General features: G+C 38.9%; 1 protein-coding gene across 3 annotated transcripts in view; it reads left to right on the plus strand.

The window, feature by feature from the left end:
• The first annotated feature begins 369 nt into the window (after positions 1-369).
• Epcip (exosomal polycystin 1 interacting protein) overlaps positions 370-15242 on the plus strand; it is a 32161-nt gene continuing 17288 nt past the window's right edge. Inside the window, exons 1-3 of one of the 3 annotated variants that reach the window (XM_063252501.1) lie at positions 394-721; positions 4708-4762; positions 13057-13187. The gene's annotated coding sequence lies outside the window, so the exon portion shown is untranslated. Of the gene's footprint in view, positions 722-4707; positions 4763-13056; positions 13188-15242 lie in introns of all 3 variants that reach the window. The other 2 variants (XM_063252500.1, XM_005002487.4) reach the window with 2 other exon arrangements.

The following is a 15242-nucleotide window of genomic DNA, read 5'->3' on the forward strand; positions in this document are numbered from 1 at the left end:
AAAGTCTTGAAAATGTTGAGAAATAAATGTATTTTTAAGTCATCTAATTTACAATAGTTATATAACAGCTGCCCAACTGGATTAATGTATACAGAATATTTTTTTCAACCTTCTTGCTTTGTGGCTTTTAACCTTCAAAAACAAATGAACTAAAAAACAGACAGAGGACAGAAATACATCTTTGAAGTTGAAATGAGTTCATTTTGTTTTTGGAACAAGAGCAGGTTCTTTTCACACTAGCATGGGCACTTAGCATAAGTAACCATTCATCAGGCCAGAAAAAGTGGAAGGAGTCATGGGATTGAAAGCATCAAGGAGTCTTGAGAGTCTACTTTTAACCCATTTAATTTCCTGCTAAAGTAAAATTTCTTCCATTTGTGTCAGCCCTTTGGGGTCAGCATACAGCAGCGGTCTCCTCTGTGGTTTTTGTTTTTTTTTTTTTTTTCTGGAAACAACCCAGTTCAGAGCTCTGAAAGATGTTCAGCAGGTTCTGTCCTGCTGTGTGGCTGATGAAACTGGTAGGCCAGCCACTTCCTCTTGGTTACCATGGAAATGATCAGGCCGCTGGCCCTCCGAAAACGGAAAAGAACAGCAAGTTCAAGACCACGCATTCCACCCCGGCTTGCAGATGAAACCAGCTGTCAAGCCAGGGTGAAGGATCAGCGGCCAGGCAGAGGCTTGAGGGACAGAAAGACAAGGCACCACCGTGGAACCCTAAGATGTAAGTAACTGCTCTGCTCTTCTTTTGAAAAAGAAAGTACGTTTGTCTAACAGACAGTTTTTAGGAGCTACAGGATTGCTGCTGCAGGGCAAGGAAGTTCAGAGACAGTTAGAAGAGCCCTTTCAGGGCCACCACCTTGTCACTTTTGTATATCCCAGACAAAATGTATGCATATAGGTGGTGGCTGTCACGGAATTCATTTTTAGGCTTCCAAGTGAATGAACTGTTTGGCTTTTTTTGTTTTTTTTTTTTTTAAACTAAGATTCTGCCTTTAAAAGGAAGCACTTTTCAGGGCATAAACCAAGGAATGAAACAATCTTTTCATTTAGCCCCTAAATAGATAAACTCAATTAAAGCAAACAAGACTTAGCTCCATGAAATCTGAGCTTCTTGTTTCTATTTTAAAACAACGAACTAGTCTTTGTTAATCTTCAATATTAAATTAGCAATTAAATAAGAAAAATTTGTCACATCTCTTATTGCCTCTGCAAAGAAAAAAAACTCTCAAGGCACCACCTTGTGTTGTTTTATTGCTCTCTTTACATCTTTTAATAATATATTTACTGCCTATTTACACACTAAGTTTTATAGTTTACTTATTAGAGGATATAGAAAGATAAGGGGAAACTGAGTTTAGATGAGCACTAACATTCGGACTGGATAGTTAACTTTGTTTAAAAAAATCATTGTTTTATTCAAAAGCAGGAAAAAAGTATCATTTTATTTAAATAAGATGATAAATAATGAATAATAAAGGCAAGATAAGAGGGATGTTTTTGTTTCAGAGCTCAATAGACCATACACAGTCCTGCATAAGTTTTATTCTTTGGTAAGTATATTTCAGGATATGTTTTAGCAAAATGTTTACTGGTATACTTTGGGGAGAGAAATATTCTAAAAGCATAGTCTGTAATATTTATGAAAAATTTATCCTTTAAAAATACTAAAAAAAAAGACTTTGAAAAAATTTTAATGAAAACAGATTCTTGAGAAATTTTTGCTTTTTGTTAACTGAATAATACAATATGTTTGGAAGAAAAACAAGATTTTTTCATTAATTATTTTTTGTGACAGAAAGTGGGCATTTTCTGAAAATAACAGTTTCAATAACGTATTTATGAAAATGAGTGCTTTTCAACAGCTGACTTGGATTTCCCAACTTTGTTTTCTAAGCGAGTCTTTTATTTCTTGAGACTTACATATGACCAGCTTTTAAAATACAGTGGCCAGCCTGTAATTCCAACACTCTGGTAGGCTGAGGCAGGAGGATTGCAAGCTGGACCCCAGATAGGGCAGTTTTAGAGACTTAGCAAGACCCTATCTCAAAATTTTTAAAAATTAAATTTTAAAAAGGGGTGAAGGTGTAGCTCAGTGGGATGGTCCTAGATTTCAATTTTCAATACCACACACAAAAAAAAAAGGAAGGAAAGAAAGAAGGAAAGAAGGAAGGAAGAAAGGAGGGAAGGAAGGAAGGAAGGAAGGAAGGAAGGAAGGAAGGAAGGAAGGAAGGAAGGAAGAAAGAGAATCCATCTATCATCCAGAGACTCAATGTCTGTGTCTGAAGGAGTCAGTAAGGGTCGGCGCCTGTGGGTAAGCAGTTGTCCTGCACTTTTGTATGGACAGCTGGGCAGAATTACAAGTCTGAGCCCTCATGGTATAAGTGACTTGAGGTGCAAACCTGGAAGGCTGGGCTCACTGGAGAAATCCCTTCCTCCAAGGCCCTGCGCTGAGTAGAAAGGTGTGGGCGGCACACCTTTCCGTTAGGCTCTCCCGGTGGTCAGCTCTCTAAGCACTTTCTCGCTGTCCACCATCTCTGCAGAAGCAGTGCTCAGCTCATACCATCCTCTGTTCTGATGATGAACTTAAAACTTATTTTTAAATCGAATCCACAAATGTTTCTTTTACAAAGAGTGTCTCTGACGTGTTTATGTGTAACAGAACCCAGTTCATTCCTTTGCTTCTGACTCACTTAGCATGAGATTTCCATAGACTTTTCAGTTAAAAGCCACACTCTGTCCTGGGATACAAAGTGTGGAATATCGTTTGCATCTGCATGTATTCCTCAGCTGGGGAACGGCACTGAATTTCCATTGTGGCTCCATAGGCTTTATTTGGCTGTCTGGGTTCCAATCTTAACTGTTACCAACTAATTTTGGGACATGGGTTGGTTACTTAACTTCTCTGTGTCTCCATTTTCTAATATGAAAATGGGATTATAATACCTACTTTTAAGAACACTGCAAAGATCAAACGCTATGAAGAATTTAAAATAGTACCTTGCACAAAAGAAGCACTCTGTCTCAGTCATTTTCTTCACTGGCGGGACAAAAGTGCCCAACACGTACAATTTAAAGGAGAACGGGTTTATTTTGGATCACATTTTAGAAGATGTTTAGAAAGTGACCACCTAAGGTGGTCAGTGGCCTCCAGGGAGAAGCAGTATGGTAGAAAAGTCTGGTGGGAGAAGCTCACCTCTATGGCACATAGGAAGCTGATGGAACGAAATGGTGCAAGGAGATAAACACTTCCAGGTCATATATCCATTGACCTTCCCTTTCTGACCTAACTTCCAACACCACACCAGATGTAGCACCCCAATAATCCAATCACCATCCACAAAGCCCCACCTCTGAGTACATGAGGCTTTGGAGGGACACCCAGTTATAAACCATAACATACTCATTACATGTATTATTAATAAATAAAAACACAAATAGTTTGCGATTTCAGTCAGCTTTCAACATATTTATATCCCTCCCTATTTTCAATTTTAAAGAACATTATCTCCCCCCAATGATGATTTTTTCTATTTATCCTTGGGAGCACAGAGTTAAGGGACAGCAAAATATTGATGCAGTAGGATTTTCCTGCTTCTTATGAATTTGAACTTTCTTGGGAGCCAAGAGGTGAATGTTTGTCAGATGTGTATCCGATACTCAGAAAGAACTATCAAGTAAAATGGTGGATATAACCTCGAGGAAGAGGTTAGGACAAGTGGTGGTGAACCTATGGCACATGTGCCGCAGCAGGTTCTTTCTATCTCTGAAAACTCTAAAAGGTTCACCATCACTGGGTTAGAAGGTAGAGCTGTAACTTGGTTAGTGTTTTGTGCAATCAATAAGGAAGTAGATAAATGAAGAGAAGAAAGCCAGACTACAAGCTGTGGGCATGCAACGGTGACAGGACAGAAAGATGAGATGTAGCCAGAGAGGGGAAGAGACATGGTGGTAGGCAAGAAAAGCCAGAGAATTCCCACTGGAAAATAAGAAAACATAGTGGAGGCCAAAGACTACACACACACACACACACACACACACACACACACACAGAGGACTCATTCCTAAAATATTCTTTGATGCCTCTCCTTTCCTAGGTTAATGCATATATTTCCCATAAAAAGATTATTTTTCATTTGCATCTCTGAAATGCATGGTAAAGAACTAGAATTTCTCTGTGGTTAGAGTCCAAGGAATTCATTTGGACTTGGGTATGTACTATTTTGTATACCATTTTGTGGTATTTTGTATATCACCATTTTGTATACCATCTTGATTTAGCCCTAACTGGGATGCCCGGGTTTTTTATTGGAGCTGCTCTTGCCACAGAATTAATCTTCAGAATCACCAATAAGATCAGGAAGTATTCTTTTAAATAATCTTATTTTTTGATTTACAGAAAAATGGTAAAGACCGGTCTCATGTTGAGCAAACATCTTACAATAGTATAGTACATTACTCACAAAGCAATATGATAGATTATTATTATAAAGTTCGAAGCTAATTACATTTCCTCAGATTTTTAGCTTATATTCTTGTTTGGTTCCATGATCCTATCTAGGATACTGTAATACCTTTAGTCATCCTTTCCAGGAGGCATCTTAAAGCCCTTAAAAATCTTTCAAGAAAGCAACAAGGCTTTAATATCCTTTGGTTCCAATATTTGCATCTCAACCAAAGGAAAGCTCTGTTCATTTTCTTCTAAAACAGAATCGTTGGAACTTGAACACAGATGAAAGCAAAAGCCTAAGGCTTACGTCTTAAGGTAAGAGTTCAAGGTTATTTATGGGAATGAAATAATGAGCAACTGCAGGAGGAAGATCTGATTCCCCTTTTATTGTTCAGGAAGAGGTAATTAAAATGTTCAAGGCCTGCCCGCCTGTTCTTGTTTCGCGTCTCCTAGCAAAGGGACTGATGTCTTGTTCATTGCACTTGGCAGCGTCACATGGAATACTGGCCCAGTCCTTTGAGCTAAGCTCCTCCTTAGCTTTACAAGACGGAACTCTTCAATTGCAGGTTGTGAGGGAGTTTTGCAGCACAAATTATTAAAATCCTTCAATAGAAGGTGGGCCAATAATAATTATTGGCTATATAGATCAATAATGCCCAAGTCAGGGAGACTGAGGCAGGAGAATGAGAAGTACAAGCCCATTATGTGCAATTTAGTGACTCAGCAAGACCTTGTCTCAAAATTTAAAAATAACAAATGGACTGGGGATGTATCTCAGTGCAAAGGCCCTGGGTTCAATCCTCAATACTGAAAAAAAAAAAAAATCCCACAATAGCAGTAAGGACAGGTATTTGGTGATGCTCACACCTGTCTGAGAGGTCCATGCAGCTGGCAGTCTCTATCCATGAGTCCTGCAGCTGTGGCTTCATCTGATCTCAGACAGAAAACATCCAGGGAAAAAATCTGCATGTGTACTGAACATGTACATTATTCCCTAAATTATACAGAACAATATCTATATAGCATTTCTACTGTATTAGGTTTTATAAGTAATCTAGAAAGATTTAAATTATGCAGGGCAGATTATATACAAATACTATACCATTTTCTGTAAGGGGCTGAAGCATGTTCAGATTTTGGTGTCGGCAGGCTGGGAAAGGATTACCTGGACCAATCCTCTGTGAATACCTACGGATGGCCATACTCTCACCCTGCTTCTATTTTCCTGTGTCCCTGACAAAGTGTGTAGTATGATACAGTACTCAGAGCTCTGTGTTCCCATCAGACTCCCAGTGAAGCTCCAAGTCCTCCTTGAACCTAGACTAAGCTCATTGGCAAAGTTACAGAAAGTTGAGAGCTCTGCAAGAGGACCTAGCCAGGTATCATCTTTGAAAGCTAAGGCACTGGAAAATAATCTCCTCTGTCACCCTCTTTTTTTTTTCTGGCCCTGTTAACCATATACAATAACTGACATGATTTCCATGTCATGGCGAAGTCATGTGATGAAATTCTCACTGAAGAAGATGAACTTGGCTTGCTGGTGGGATAACATGATACACCTCACAGTACTAGGAGGGAAAAGACAAAAGTGAAAGTAAAGGGCCAGTAACATGTCTCTTTGACTTAACTACCATACAGATTCCATGAATTTCCATGGAGGCCCTCCTTGTGTTAATTGCTATGCTAAGGACTGGGGGAAACTACAGTCAGCAAGAAGATGAGGACTTTGTCACACCTGAAGCCTGACTTTCATGCACACCAGCAGCAGGGGTTCATCATGCACAAGGCAAATTGGCAGACAGCCTAGTCACTTCCTAATCACTGTGACACAATACGTGACACCTACAACTTAAAGGAGGATTTACACTGGCTCATATTTTCAGGCCGTGATCCACCAGCTCCAAGGCAAAAATTGCACAGCAGAGGAGAACGGAGGAGGAGAGCTGCTTACATCATGGCTGTTGTGAAAAGCCTTGCAGGGAGATGCCCTTCCAGGTCACACTCTCAATGATCGGCCTCCTCTGACCAGGCCCCACTTCCAAAAGTACATTCAGCTCTGAATTCTTCAGTGGACTAATCTCATTGATGATTCCAGCACCTCTGTAATCCAATCTCCTTCCAGAAGCCTCATGTTTGAACATGTGAGACTTCCAGGGGACATTCCAGATCCAAACCACAAACAGTGGGTGAAATCAACACCCAGCTGAGCTCAATGCTTTGCTTTTCCGTTGCTTCTTACTCATCTTGGTCTAGAAACACTTGAGCACGTCAGCCCATTTCTATGACTAAATCAATAAATCTCAAAGCCATAACTAAATTGTCACCTAAAGAATCCTGACTTCACCAGCCTGTGGACCCAAAGAAGGTGGAATCATCACTAAAAACTTTTATTTTTCTGACTTGTGCTCCCATCCGCCTGAGACAGGTTCTTCCTTCCTCATCACTATGTCTTTGCAGCAGACTCTCCATCAGTCACTTCTTACAGTGTCACGAGACTCAGGCCTATGTTCCCAATGACCTTTTCATGGCTTCTGTTGGATGTTAACTGTCCCTTACCTTTTCCATGGGACCCTCTATCAATGTGAGGACCAATGACAGTGGCCAGAGGTGTCCCCAATCTGTGCTTCTTTGTGCAGGTGCCAGGTGGTGATGTTGGCCTTTCACTGTGCCAGATCTGGGCTGTGAGAAGCCTCTGTGTGTTGCTCGGGTCCCACTTTGTCACTGGGGCAGGGCACGCTTGTGTCTCACATCCCAGAATTCTTGAGGCATAACATGCAACCTGTACCTGCAGCTCCTCTGGAGTCAGCCCAAGACATAATCAGGACCAGGAAGACGCAGGTGCTGCTGCCTGATCCTGTGCTCATCCCTGCATCATGACCCCAGACATCTTCACCATGCTTCCTTTTCTCTTCCTCAACCATCTCTTCCACTTGGAGATGGTCACCCCCTCAACTCATAAGACACATCCAGATGCAAAGCAAGGGCTTGGCTGGCCCCATGTAGGTGACTACTGTGACAGCACTGAGTTTGGATCTTCAGAAAAAGTGACAGAGCTCAGGACAATTACACAGTGACTTATGATGTAATCTGGTGAGTCTAATAAGCCACACAAAGCACTAGGTACACACTGCAGACCATGAATTTTTTTAAAAAGGCTGGTTAGGTTGGTCCAAAAACAGGATTGGAGACTGTGGCTTAGATTCCTCATATTTGCTGTGTTTGTTTCCTAATGCCACCATATCAAATTTCTACAAGCTTAGTGACTTAAAACAACGAATGTGTCTTCTTACATTTCTGGAGGTAAGAAATCCAGAATCAGTCTGATGTCAAGTAGGGCGGATTCTTTCTGGACACTCCAAGGAAGGATACATTCCTCATTTCCCTCTGCTTCTAGAGGCACCAGTGCTCTGTGGCCGTACGCACTCCAGTCTCTGCTTCAGTTGTCACACTGCCTTTTTCTCTGCTGCCTTCTTCTGTGTCTCTCTTCTCCGAACCCCTGGGGGCACATGGGGCCTATCCAGTTGATTCAGGATCATCTCCCCATCTCTAGATCCTTAACTCAATCCCGAATTCCCATTGTATGGGAAGTCTTTCTTCCCATACAATGTCACAATTTTACAGGTTCCAACGATTAGCAAGTGGACATTTTGGGAATCATGACTCAGGCTACCGATCATTGTGGTAGGACTTAGAGACCAGGAATCACGTCTTTTGATCATATTCCATACTGCTGTTATTTCTTTACACATTTTATATACATTTGAAGCAATAGAGATGGGAAGTAGGCAATTAAATTCTATTAATTAATTCCTAGATCCCACAATTTACAAAAGCACAGGTGTAAATCTAATTTGATTTGTTACAGGAAAATTCAGGCAGAGAGGCATTTTTATTTTATGCTGTGTCTACTCAGTAGTTAAATTTTGGACTGGCCCAACCACGTATAATGAGTCAACCATGAAAAATCACAAAGACATCTTAACTTGAGTCCTGTTAAGACCCAAATTGTGTGCTTGAAGCTAATTTTGCCCAAATTCTGATCTATGGAAATACAAATTTTTACTTTCCTTTTTCTAAATGACAAAATATATCCAGTGACAGCAGAGTTTAGATTGCACATCATAAATCAAATAAGATGCTGATCACATCAGAATCACGATGAACTCAGCTCCTGCCTCTCACAGTGAACTTTGTAGGACACAATGAAAAGGAATAAATGGCTTGGCCAACAAAGCAGCAACTTGAGGGTCAGATGCTGATAAAGGTAAATGAAAATTCACTGGCTCATACCAGCATGGAGGTGTGCTGTTGTGGAATGCAAAGATGGAAGAAAAAATAACACTTAGAACATTAAGAAAACACTGGGGAGAGACCCAAATAAACTTAGCTTGCAACTTCATAAGCTTTGAAAGACTAGACAGAAAGAAAATTAACTCCCTCTTTTAAATATCACCTTACACAGTGTTTTTTTCCAACCTACCTCCTGCAGGGTACTTGTGGAATGGAGCCAAGGGGAAAAAATCCTAACAATCCTTTCTCACAAGAATTTTTCAAGTTCCTACACCTGAAGCTGTTGACCTTCTCAGCTGCAAAAGACAGAGTAGCCAGCTTCCTCTGGCTTAGATGGGGAGAGTGAGTGCACCTGTCCCCTGTGGATTGGGTGGGGGAACCTCTCTGTCTAGTCCTAGTCTCACCTGCTTTGGGAATCTTTCACAATCCTCCCTGCCCATCACTTCATTCATATCTTTAACAAGCACCACAAAGATACTGCCTTATAATTGTTTGCCCATTTGCTTATTCACAGAAAGTACCCCAAGTTCCTTGGGCAAATTTCAAGTTCCTGCAGGAGGCACCATGTCTTCTTTCTTCTTGATTTCCTATGACTTTGGGTATTGCCTGGCATTAAGTAAATATACCATGAATGTTGATTTTTCACATTCTGAGAAGAGAAGAGGATTGAAAAGGGCAAGTGACAAAATATTAGCACCTGTTGTGTCCATCAGGGTAGGCGACCTGTTGACATACATTAAAATATCGTCACTCTGAATGGGAAGACCTACTTTTCCTGTGCACTGTAGTCTCCTGCCATGAGGGAGAGAGGATGTGCTTGGCTCTACACAGTTATGCAACTGTAGACTTGAGCTTTTGTCTATACTTCTGCCATCATCGGTGTCTTTGAGCCCTTCATACAATTTGTCCCCATATTCCATTGGTCAGAACTCAGTCCCATAGAAAAGAAGTCCAGCACTGTGCTGAGAGAGAAGAGAACATGAATCCAGTGGGCATGAGATTTCTCAAAAGTACCCAAGTAGTAAGGCACAATCATAATTAACCTTCTGAAATCATGACAAAAACGCAGCATCAATGCAGTCTAAAATATTAAAGCAAGATGCTGAAAACTTCTTAATTATCGTATCTTTAAGTCTTTAACTCACTGAGCCTGTTGAAAAACTAGAGCTTCTATTATTTAAATGGCATTTTTCTGTTTCAGCTGAAGAAACCTCAATAGTAATGAATACAAACAGCTAGCTGCACAAAGGCAAGACTTCTGAATTAGCAGATATGGACATCAGTTACTGCAAAACAAATTCCACACAGATTCTTTTACAATCTACAATCACTCCCAACATATTTATACTTGGCTCCAAAAGAACATCTCACAGTGGATGAGTTCTGTTTATAAGTTCTGTTTATATTACCAGTAGAGAGATTCTGTGGCTGTTAGAAGACAACATTTGGACCAATAACCAAAACAGACTTGAAATGTCATTAATAATGATGTTTTGAATTCTATAGTCTAAACACAGAAGACAAAGAATATAATTGTAGAAAAATCTAGAGACAGTCTCCAAATCCTTAATTCAGGAGGGAGTTAACTTAAAATCAGAAGTGATTTTTATTCTAACGGGGAATAACGAACAGGGAAGAGATTCAAGTGAAGAAACTGGGAAAAGATGAGGGGAAGAAATTAAGAGAGCCCTTCCTGGACCTCGTCCCAGTCTGGGACATTTATAATTCTAATCTACCACTTCCAGTGGCAAAAATAAAGACACTAAGACATATTTATAGTTATGGGTTGCCATGGGGGTCCTACACCCAGCCAAGATAGTGATTCTTCAAACAAAGGCCGTGACCCAAGGCCCAACCCAGGTTTTATTAATTCATGAAGAAGGGAGTGGCTTGAAGATGAGTGAGTGTGAGAATGGTGGGAAATATGAGTACTATGAATCTGAAAGCACCTCTGCAATATGCAGAAAAAAGGACATGCAGAAAGACCAATCTGCATAACACAACTGAGGTAGCATCTAATATTTTGGGGCTCGCACTTCAGTCCTGATATGTAAACTTTTCTAGCCTATTATCTCAAGGTTTGATCCCAGTTGGCAACATGGAGCGGTGGCTCTTTGTCCCACCTGGTTCAACCATGATTTTGGGAGCCACAGGGTAGGGAAACAGCAACTGTCAACTGGCTTCAAGGATTACTCCTCAGTGCCTCAGTCAGCCCTACTTGCATTGCTTAAATCTAACTGCAGGGGAAAAGATACGGCTTAGCCAGCTCTGTACGTATCAGTACATGCAGATAGGGCCAGGTTTACCCAAAGTGGAGATAACTGCTCTTTATTCAAGGAAAGTTGTCCAAGTGGTCCTCCACAATAGATTATCTCAAATCAAAATCTGAGCTGTGGTTCTGGGGGTGAGGATAGGAAAAATCTAGAGCCTGAGCACCCCAAGAAATGCACTTTAAAGTCAGGACCTGAAGAGCAAGCACAGATGCAGTCACCAAAGTGTGTCCTGCAAAATTCTTTAAAGATGCTGAGGAAATAAACATGAAGGTTCTTCCAGTAACAGGAGACAATTTGGAATTCTAAGTGTATCCCATGGAGCAAGTGTATTAGTATATTTTCTGTTACTATCATGAAATACATGAGATTGGTTACTTTAAAGTAAGGAAAAGATGATTTTTTTAAAGTTTAGGAGGCTGAAAAATCAAAAGAGCATGATGTTGGCATTGGCTTTCGTGAGGGCTTTGTGGCAGGTGTCCTCATGGTGGGAGATTATGGGAGAGAGAGATCACATGGTGAAACAGAAAGCCAGAGTTCCAGAAAAACTCAGGCTCATTCTTTCCTAATAAACCTCTCATGAGAACTAATCACGGTCCCACAAGAACAGCATCAATTCCTTCTGAGAACAGTGTCTTCAGTGACTTACTCACTTCCCACTAGGTCCCTCACTTAAAAGGTCCTACCACTTCTAAATGTCACCACATGGCGGACCAAGCTGCCAATGCATGAACCCCTGAGGAACAAACCACATTCAACCTTAGCAATAAGACAAGTCTGTGGGATTATATAATGCACGATGTAACAAACAGATACTCTGAAGAAGAGACACTAAGAAATCCAATGCTAATTCTGTTACATTATGATATAAAATCTAGCAAAACTATTATTCACTGTTCAGAGTGATATTAGTCTAGTCTCTTATGTTCAATTTCAGCGTACATAAAGATAAGGACAGCTACTATGAAGAGAATGAGGGACATTATGGCAGTCATTATTGAATTCCCCAATGTCAGGTCTTGAAGACCTAAAAAGCCTTCATCATCCTGTTATGATCAGATTAGTTCTATAATGTTCAGTATGTATTCATTGTGTGTGAAGATGGGGACAACTATTTGGAATAAAACTAGAGACAATAAGACGGTGAAGATCTTCAGTGGACTTGCTTTGAAATCAGTGTTCCTTAAAATTGTTTCCTTATGATCTGTTTTGTTCTGTTTTGGTATGTTTAATGTTACCCTCTTTAAGATATGGGCAATTCTTTTGAAGACAGCAAGAGGCATTATAGTAGCCATTGTTGATCACCTTGTATTTTGTTTTTACATCGTATACTATGTTTATTTTTGTTTCAACTGACTCCATTTTGCGTTGCTACATTTGGTTTTACTCTCTTCAAACAAACTAATAAGAACTGTAGGAGTAATAAAATCTAAAATGTGTAATTGTTATTATAAAAAAGAGGAAAAGAAAGTGCTCTAAAGGATACAACAGCATGTATGTTTAAGTGTGTAAAACAGGTAACCATATTACTAAGTTTTTGTTGGATCACTGAACAGAACAGTTTGCAGTCTCTGTTTAAATGTCCACTTTGTAGGCTTTAATTTTGTAACTTGAACAGCGACTTCTAAGATGACAATATGTAATCTATCAACTAGTGATTTCTTACTATCTGGTTTTTTGAAATTTGTATTACTTCTACCCTTTTTATGGTTTGCTTTTTTTTCTCTTTAAAGAAAATCCTTTATTAAAAAAAAAAGACAAGTCTGTGCACAATTGAAGTTATGTTAACGAAGTGGTGCAGGGAATTTGGTGGGCACTTACTGTCCCACCTACCATGTCCTTTTCGAGTAATGCTCCCTGATATCTATTTGCAAACCCAGTCTTTGCTGTCTCAGTCCATCATTCCAGCGCAGTCATGGATACCAGGACTAAGCATGTGGCTCAATTCATTTTGCCTATTATTATTGAGAAGGAGATTTTCCCCCTGTGAGTGTTATTCAGCTGACAGATGATAAATCTGACTCTACTGATGACCATATTGCCTCCCAGGGGGTGTGAGCCTGTCTGAGAATGAAGCCTACCCAAGAGAGAGAAGAACTAAGAAACAAGGAAGCATCTCTGCCAGCCTCTTTTTAAGTAGCTGGATGAAGCCACCGGAACTCTGTTGATTATTCACATATGTGAGTCAAAATTTTTGTTTCTTTTTTGTTTATTTGTTTTGCTTTTTATTTAAGATAGTTTAAGTAGTATTTCTAAAACCAGTGGTTTAAAGAATTTTGGTGCACTGATATTTGGTAAAGTATATTTTCCCACTCAATTGATAAAATCTGTTGAGTCTTTGCTAGGTGCTTGACACTGAGCTAGAAACAAACTAAAGCCAAAAGAACACCCTAGGGAGCTTAACCTACCTTTGTGTGATACACTTAACATGTTCCTGCCAGCTTGAACCACCAGTGGTGCATGTATGACTGTCCCTTTGAGCTGATTGTACCACTGGTGGTACAAATGGATCTAATTACTTTTATCACTCTTTTTACTCATAAAATTAATAAAAAGTCAAAAATGGACTAAATCTAGTTAATTGACTAAATCTAGTTAGTACTACCCAAATATAAATATTACTAATAGTTATACCAATTAAAATTATTACAGCAATCAACAAATGTATTCATCTCAGTAAATTAAAAGCAGTTCTTATATATTTGTGAATTTTTAAAAAAGCATTTTCTACACAAAGGTGGCTAATTTATGCAGAGTGCACAAAACATCATTACACATTTGTGGCCATGCTGGCACCATTTTTTCAGGTAGTTTTTTAGTATCATTCTCTATATTTCTTGCATCTGCTTCTTGCCAATACAAGGCTAGATAAGCTTCTACAAAGTGAATGTTTTTTGAGTAATTCGTACTCACAGCATTTTTTCACTGGTAAATAATCAATAATTAATTCCCTAAATTTTAACATGGAAAGCTTATAAGTAATCCATTGCTAGGATACATAAATATACATTTACAACTGTTGCACCACAAATTAATTGTTGATTTTTTTCTGCCACCTAAATGTTTCCTTAAGGAACTGTACCTTTCTTTGCATTATTGTAATCAAAGACAAGACCAGGTTTTACATTTACAGGTTTTCCTTCAATCAATGCACATGGATGGTTTTAAAAGTCGTTAACATACAAGCAGTTCTTTTATCAGTCTGTTTAACAAATTTTATACTAGGAGGATATTCAAAGTTTGTATTTTTGCAGCATTTTCGCTTTGTCTTTGCTTCTATTGGTGAAAATATTTGATTTGGCTCTACTGCTGCAAAAATAAGTTTCTCTTTGAAAAAGTTCTTTGCTGAGTTACATTTGAATAACTGCATATAACCTGCAATGTTCAAATAATAAGCTGCTCATTAATTTCAAAACAACATTTTAAGAATGTCCTTGCATCAAAAGGTTTTCCCTTTTTCTAGCACAGACATGCAAATCATAGATGTACCATTAGGCAAATATAATTTATGCAATTTTCTATTTGTGCCATTTTCCTTTAAAGTACTGGTGAAAACACAAATGTCCTTGTCATAAAATCATACTTTCATCTATCACTATACTTTTCCAAGTTTTACTAAATTCTTGAATGTACTAATAATTTATTCTACGACTTTTAAAATTTACTCAAAGAATCCTCAGCTCTGCATGTGGTATTGTCAGAGAAATATAAACAGAGAAATATAAACCAAAAGTCAATCACAATGCATGACATTCTTTATATTTCCCTTGGCATATGTATTATTTTCGGATCAATACACTCTTGTATCTGGCAATGGTCCTTTTCTCATAATTAATACTATACCTATAAAAATTTCATCTTGCTAATTGTAACTGATTCCCACCATTGGTGATGTTTTCTTATTGTACCAAAGCTGCATTATATGGCACATCTATTTGTGTGTTTGTTTAACTATAATTTTAGGTATATTATGAGGTACAAATATTTACATAACACAAAAGGATCACTGTTATTAATTTCTCATTACCAGTTCCACAGTTCACAGTTCCCATGCCCACGTCTGATCATATTTCTATTACTAGTTACCATTTTCCTTTTGATCTTCTACCTTCATGTCCAGATCTATACTATGTTCACTGAAATGTATTGTCCACAAGATTACATTCATCCAACTCTAATATATCATCATCTGAAGAGTAATGGGTTGGTTGTTACTTTTCCCTCTGGTAATATAT

The sequence above is a fragment of the Cavia porcellus genome, unplaced genomic scaffold (genome assembly GCF_034190915.1).
Source record: "Cavia porcellus strain 051 isolate PalLab524CR breed Dunkin Hartley unplaced genomic scaffold, mCavPor4.1 scaffold_7, whole genome shotgun sequence".
Taxonomy (NCBI): Eukaryota; Metazoa; Chordata; class Mammalia; order Rodentia; family Caviidae; genus Cavia; species Cavia porcellus.